Source organism: Lutra lutra, chromosome 3 (assembly GCF_902655055.1).
Source record: "Lutra lutra chromosome 3, mLutLut1.2, whole genome shotgun sequence".
In the NCBI taxonomy this organism is placed as follows: domain Eukaryota; kingdom Metazoa; phylum Chordata; class Mammalia; order Carnivora; family Mustelidae; genus Lutra; species Lutra lutra.
Window position 1 is genome coordinate 46,827,453 of NC_062280.1, and position 7,439 is coordinate 46,834,891.

At 58.7% G+C, this 7,439-nt stretch overlaps 1 long non-coding RNA gene across 1 annotated transcript; it reads right to left on the reverse strand.

The window, feature by feature from the left end:
- Positions 1–218: 218 nt before the first annotated feature.
- Positions 219–1,961, reverse strand: LOC125095947 (uncharacterized). The gene is made up of 3 exons (XR_007126013.1): positions 1,775–1,961; positions 1,314–1,452; positions 219–411 (listed from the first exon to the last, which is right to left on the reverse strand). It is a non-coding gene; the product is annotated as an uncharacterized LOC125095947 (long non-coding RNA).
- Between the last annotated feature and the right edge of the window lie 5,478 nt (positions 1,962–7,439).

Consider the following 7,439-nt stretch of genomic DNA (forward strand, 5'->3'; position numbering starts at 1 on the left):
AGGTCAGCCCAGGGCGCCGGAACACCAATCCCGGTGGCCCCAAACTGTTCAGTGTTCGCATACCCGTGGGTAGCAGGTGCCTGACTCTGTCTGCTCCTACATGCACGGTTGTTCAGCAACGAAAAGTCACAACCACCAGCCATACCCGAGCAGGATTCTCACACACACAGTCTCGCACGACAGAAGTTCCACCTAAAATGGTACAGGTGTTATTCCATTTATGAGAAGTTTTAAAGTAGGTGGGACTCCTTTCTGGGAAGGGGGTTACCTTCAGGAGGTGGGAGGGAGCCTGCCAGACGATGGGAAAGGTTCTGTATCTTGGCTTGGGGACTGCTCACACAGATGTGTCCTCCTCATCAACTTACACTGTGTTGAATGCTTGCATTTCGTGAGCTCCTCCGTATGTGTGATCTGCTTCGGGAAAGTGTAGTCAAAACCCTACCAGCAATTTCAAGACAACTGATTGACACTAAAACCACGGCAAGACTCTACAGAATTCCCCTTTGGAAAGAGGGTAGGTTCACCCTTTTGAATTTATAACAGCAAACTCAGAAAACAGGATTTGTCCATGGCCTGAGCAGCCCTGTGTCCCTAGCATTTCATTCAACCACAGGACAGAGCTGCCCCCGCAGAGGCGGGGACCTGGGGCGCCCCATCCTCGAGGCTCTGAGGACCTGCGGTGGGGAGCTGTTGAGCAGTGCAGGTGCACGTGGGGAGGGAAGGGAGATAGGAAATAGCTTGAACTGAGCTCCTGAATGATCTGGCAGCTGGCAAAGTCACAGCAAAGACATGACTCTTGGCCCGTTTTCCTCACACCCCAGAATATGGCTTCCGGCTTGCATGTGGGCATATGTGTGCCACAGGATTGGGGGAGGGGGGACAGAGCATGCCTAGCCTGCTGCGCCCCTGCGGCCTGCACCAGCTCTGTGCCTCCAGGCCTGTGGGCAAGAGTTTCCTCTTCGGGGCTCCTGCTGGTCCGTTTATGGAGGCGGCAGGCAAGCGGACAGAGACATTATTGAGAAGCTCCGTGAGATACGATTGGGGCTTGACTAGGGTACAGTGATAAAGAACCCCCTTGCCTTGCTGCTGGGACGGAGCGAATCCAGTCTGAGCAAATGCAATCAGGAGCATTGGCAAGGGGAGCTTTCTGGGCATCTCTGGGTAGCCCTAGAGGCCCCGCCCATCGACTTCGGGGATGTATTTGTTCTGGAAAGAGCCCATTGCTCGGGTTGACACAAGAGCCAGACATTGCTGGATTGGAGGGGGTCACCCATGTCCCCGACATCCGTTTGAACATTCTAGCCCTCACCTACCACCTCCAGCTCCGGGCCCAGGGCTGGCCCAGCCACAGCCTCTCCATTCTGCCCCTGCCCAGCCCACACTGCCTGGCCTGATCCAGAAGTGGCCGCCGCCAGAGTAGCCCTCCGTGTCCGGTGCCCTGCACTCTGATGCCTGGGGAGAGAGAGGTCACACGCCAAGAAGCGGAAGCCGAAGGGTGGCAGGGATGGGGTCTGGAGGAAGGCGCAGGAGAGGAGTCTGCATGGACCTGGGACACTGCAGCCTTTGGGGCAGCTTGGCCCCTGTGAGCAGAGCTGCTGTGAGGTGTGCAGGGGCGTGTGGACGGGGAAAGAAGGCAGGGCCTGTAGGAACAGGGTGGTGTCATCCAGCCGTGAGGGAAGGAAATCCTGCCCTCTCGATGCCATGGGCGGGGCTGGAGAACACAATGCTGAGGGACAGAAGCCAGACACGAAAGGCACACGCGGTGTGAACTCACCCGCGTGCGGAATCTGAGACTGCCAAACTCATAAGTGCAGGCAGAGGACGGGAGGGCCTGTGGGAGCTGCGGGCTACGGGGCCTGGAGCCACAGCCAGCCACGGGGAAGGGGATCCAACGCACAGTAGCCTGACCACGGCCCAAAACACGAACTTGAGACTTGCTGAGATGGCAGATCCGCAGTGTCATCACCCCCAAAAAAGAAAAAGAGATATACAGGGAGGGAGGGTCACCGTAACAGCACGACAGTGTCGGGGGTGGGGAGATGCTGCTTAGCCCGCCTGTGGTGACCCTCCCGTGCCCTGCTCATGCATGAGATCGTCTAGCTGTTCGCCTTCCATACGGACGACTCTAGAATCCTCTGTCATTCCTTGATTACAAAAGTGGACCACAGATTTTCAGAGGGGCGAGCAAGCCCCCTGGGGACTCTTCTGTGGAGGCAAACAGAGCCTGACGCAGCCACCGGCCCAGCTGGGCAGGATCAATCAGCTCCTGAGTCCAGGAACGCAGGCGAGCTCCCCGTGGGCCGGGTGTGGAGCGTGAACCGCAGTGGCCGTTTCTTCAAGCCCCTTTCCAGTGCCGGGATTCGCACAGCCTCCCCCCTAACAGCTGGGTCACACGTGGGTTGGCCCATGGCGGCGTGCCATGTGCTTGAACGCCCTTCTTTCCGCCGGCCCGTGGCCTAGTCTGGGTGATGGATCACCTTGGCATGGGCCTCCGGTGTTTTCAATCTTCCAGAAAAGTTCGTTTCAGTTCTGTGAGCGGTTTGGTGGCAAGCATCCTGCAAGGGAGCTGGGAGGCCTGCGTTCCAATCCTGTTGAGGCCAGGAGCAGCTCCAGCACTGGGTGGGCTCGCAGGGTGGGCTGAGCTGAGAGCCCTCTGTCCCAGGGGTCCCAGAAGGAGCAGGCAGCCCGGGAGGATGGTGCCAGCTAAGGGGAGGGTCAGCGTGTGCAGAACCAGAAGAGAGCCCCCATGGACTCGGGCTGGTAAGGGGTGGGGGCCTGTCTTCTCTAGGCCGTGAGGTGAGTGGGGGTCAGAGGGGAGAATGACCTGTGACCTTGGGAGGAGGCGTCCCACTCTTCCCCTGTGAAGATGAGCAGGCTCCGGGGGACGAGAAATCCCTGCAAGTGAGTATTTCGAAGGAAAAGGGAACATTTCCTAAGGCAGCAGGTGGAGAGACGATTGCAGCTGGGCCAGTTGAGAAAGATCTGCCCCCGGAGGACACAAGCTCCCTCGAGTCATGGAGAAAAAGAAAAATTACTGAAAAGAAAGCGACAAAGACCATGAGGCTACAGCTCACAGGGGGAGAAAGGCCAAGGCTCAGAAACATCCGGAAAGAGGCCAGACTTCACAGGCGCCAGGAGAAGTGGCCAGAGCAGCCGTGCTGGGCCAGGGGCTGGGCCAGAGCCCAGGCCAAGGTCAGTGCTCACGGGCTCCCCCGAGCAGAGTGTGCAGCCCGGGACACACCAGCGGCAGCTTCCAGCCAAGCCCATCACGACACACTGCAGGCTGTGTACACGACGTGTGGGGGCACACAGCCTAGACACCCCGCGGGGCTGGTGGCTGGACAGAGCTCACAGCACAGGCTGCTCCCCGGAACGGACCAAGAACAGGGACCCACAGCAGGACGTCAGGGCGCCCGGGTGCCACGGCCCTGTGGGGACCAACACAGGTGTTGAATGAGTGAGTCCATTCCCCATGATGCTGTGGCATGGAGAGCACCCACATAAATGCATCGTAGGGCAGCTGATGAAAACTGAGGTTACACTCAGGAGATCATGCCCAGACATGTATGTAGATGCTCCACAGAGAAGAAGCGAAGAAGCGGCCACTTATGGAGACTCCACGGGGCAGGAGGGCCCCTGGGGGGCAAGAGGGCCCCAGGGGGAGCCAGGGGTCGCCTTAGATTTCATCCATGCCCTCCTGCAGGGCCTTGGCATTGCTGTGCGCACATGTCTCTCTTCGCAGCAGTCGCGCCCTGGGGCCTGGCTCTGAGCCTCTGCTTCTGACCTAGATGGTGGATCACCCCCCTTCCCCCATCCCAGCCCCTGGGACAGCATCCAGCACACAGCCTCCTGAATGCACACTCTATAGGTTCTGTGTCCAAGGCTGGGGCTCAGAGCAGCCATGCGCCCCTCCTGTGCGCCCTCTCTCGCCGTTTCATGGGACTGTCTCCCCGTGTATGGGCCCCACTGTGGCCCTGGGTGGGTGAGCAGGTCAGGCCCTCTAGGCCAAAGACTGCTGGTAGGGGGCTCAGGGGCCGACCCTCCCACAAGACTTGTATCGTCATCCTGGGTCCCAAGACTCAGGGCGGGAGACACTCCCCCTTAACACCACTCAAGTCCACACCCCACGTCTGCACCCCACTTTCCTTTCCCCTCATTTCAGTTGGTTTTGCTCATCCCCATGCGAGCCCTTGGCACGCTCTGGAAAGTCTCTCACCTGCCAGACAACATGGCCCGCTCCGGTGAGGACTTGGGCTCTCACGGGGGCCCCGCGGGGAAGGCAGCACCCGGTGAGTCAGTGGGCCCCATCAACACAGCTGCTCACTCACTGGCCTTCTCACTTCCACCAAGCCGCAAAGTAGGGTGGGAGAGCCCGCTCTGCAGGGACCCATTGGACCCGGCATTCCCATGCCTCCACCACTATCCTGTAGGGGAGGCCAGGGCTGGGACCGGTGCCCAGGGCAACTCAGGGGCCTTCCTGGAAGAGGGGGCCCAGCCTGAGCAGCACAGGGACTTTCCAGAGGCCACTCCTCCCCTGAATGGGAGCGGGCAGGACATTCCAACACCCTTCCAGATGTGTTTCTCAGTCATCTCTCCCCTGTCCTCTCCCCTTTCTCCCAGACACTAGGCTGTGACACCAAGATGGACAGACACAGCATAGGTTCTGGACAGTCCCAGGTGGGTGCAGAACACAGACCTGTGACCTCCCCCCTGAGCTATGGGTCTGTCTAAGGAGGGGCCATCCCACCTCACCCTCCAGATCAAGGTACTCCAGGGAGGACTACAGGGACTAAGGGGGCAGGAGGGCTTGGTGGCAGGGGGAGGGGGGGCAGGAGTGCAGAGGCCACGGCTCCAGCTCCATGGCAAGCCCACTTTCCATAAGCTTGAGACAAAACCCAAACTACCTCAAGTAATTCTTTAATTAATGCACAGAAGGTAATCGGTGTTGGTGAGAATTGCTTTAACAGGAATAATCTAACCATTAGCAAGGAATGATATTTTGTACATTGGTCAAAATTCAAATGCCCTTGGACCTGTGGCCACCATCACAGAAGAGAAAGGGTGAGAGGCCAATGAGCATCTCAGGGAGAGACGGGCCTGGGCGACTCACTGTGCCCCCCGTCCTTGTCCTCACTAAGCGAGCTGATATGTCCTTGGGTTTCCACGCGCCATGGGCTGCGGAAACAGCACTGCTCTCCAGCATCTTCTATATGTGTAAAAGTCCCTTATTATGGTCTACCTGTGGATCCGGTGATTTCACACCCGGGAGCATCAGCCAAAAGGAAAACTGGTGCGGTTACGGCTATTGACTGTCTAGACTTGCAAACCCCTCCATGTGGGCCGAGCAGTCCTGTCGCTGGGGACCCTCGGTCCGGGTGGGCAGCTCTGGCCCCAGCAGCCCTTTGGCCTGCAGAGCTCAGGTGGCCCCCAGCCGGTCTGGGTATGGGTCTGGGGTCTTTGAAAGGAAGGGAGAGCAGCAGGTGCCCCTTCCCCACAGTCTGTCCATCAGGCTCTCAGATAGGCTGTGCCAGCAGACGGACAGCACGGATCTCCAGGATTGCAGGGCCCACAGTCAGCTGAGGCTGGGGACGGGGCTCCAGTTGTCTCTCAGCACCTCTAGGAGCTGCCCAGCGCAGTAGGGACCCCAGCCAAGGACACCAGAAGGGGCTGGGACAGGCCAAGTCACAGGTGCCCATGCCCAGGGGGCCCTGGTCCATGTGGTCCTCCAGGGACCTGGCCACAGGGCCTGGTGCTGGGCGCCAGGACCTGGGCACAGAGGACAGTCCTGGGGTGCATCTGCCATCCCCTCGGGGAAGGCCCTGTGTCCAGCAGCCTGGGTCTTAGCTAGGGAAGCGCCCTTCACACAGGGCGGGGTACATGGGGCAGGGGTTCTGGGAAATGAGATGAGTTTCTTTGTATCCATCCACATTGGTTGCTGTGGTACGAACTGTGGCTTTTGTCCAGGGCTCAGGTCTGTGAGTTTGGGTGGCAGCAAGGCCTGCTGCTCAGGAATACATCTCCAGAGCTCTGGCTGGAAACCTGAGACCACAGCAGGTGTGGCTTGCCCTAGGCGAACCATCACACAGACACTCAGGGCTCCACCATGACCCCCCAGAGGCTCTGGACACTCTTTGAAAAGATCCAGGGAGACATGCTGTCTGTCAGGCCTTGACGGGGTGGGTGTTGTTGGCCTGTTCTCATTTACAAAACCAGGGAGGCTCAGGGCGACAGCCGAGGGAAGGTCGGGTTTCCTCCCAAGTGCAGCTTGCTGGGCCGTCAGGCCCGTAAGAATGTGGCGCTGGTGGATGGCGGAGCCTCGGGTCGAGTTTCTCCCGGGAGATAGAAGCCCATTGTTGGCGGCTCTCCCACGGCATTTCCCAGAGAGAGCCAAGGCCTCCGGGGGCCCAGGTTTCCCCAGCTGATCTGGGGGAGCCACGGGGGCCTCAGAAAGATGAGCCAATAGGGGCAGATCAGGTTTGTTTCAGGCCTGGGAATGCTGTTAAGGGACCCTTGGTGGCTTCTGAAGCAGAGCCAGGAGGAAGGGCTTTGACCCCTCTGCGGTCAGTGCTGCTCCTGGCGGCTAACGCCCAGCTGCCCTGGACAGAGGCCCCGAGAAAACCCAGACACCCTCCACAGGGACGTCAGACAAGGAGTCCACCTCTCACAGGCATGGAAGGGCACAGGCCAGGATGTGCGGTCTCTGCCAGTGCTGACCAAGAGGCAGGTATTTTTAAAAATCATGATCACGGTCCTGAGTGTTCAGACCAGTGGCATGAGATACCTCTCCCTGTCATGCCACCATCACCACTGTCTACACCTCAAACCGTCCCATCATCCCCAGCAGAAACTGTATGCCCATCCAACTCCAGCTCCCCACCTCTGGTCCCTGGGACTTTCTAATCTTTCTCTATGTCTACGTATTTGGCTACTCTAGGGACCTCGTATGAATGCAATCATATAATCTCTGTACTTCTGTGTCTGGCTTAGTCACTGATTATGACGTCCTCCAGGTCCATCCATGCTGTGGCAGATGCAGAATTTCCTGAGTCACTATGTCTGGGTCATCTCCCACTGTGTGGATGAACCATGTCTCCTGCCATGTGGACGGACCGTGTCTCCCATTGGGTGGACAGGCCACATCTCCCACTGTGTGGACTGACCATGTCTCCCACTGCATGGAAGGACCACATCTCCCACCACGTGGAAGGACCACAACTCTACCATGTGGATAGACCACGCCTCCCACCATGTGGACGGACCAGGTCTTCTTTATCCCTTCACCCACCATGGACACCAGGCAGTCTCTACCCGCCGGCTGGTGTGAGTAATGCTGCTCTGAGTTTGGGCGGGCAAATACCTGCTTTTGATTCTTTTGGGTAGACACCCCTAGTAGAATCGCTGGGCCACACGCTGAGGCCACAATTTCCCTCTGGAGAGCT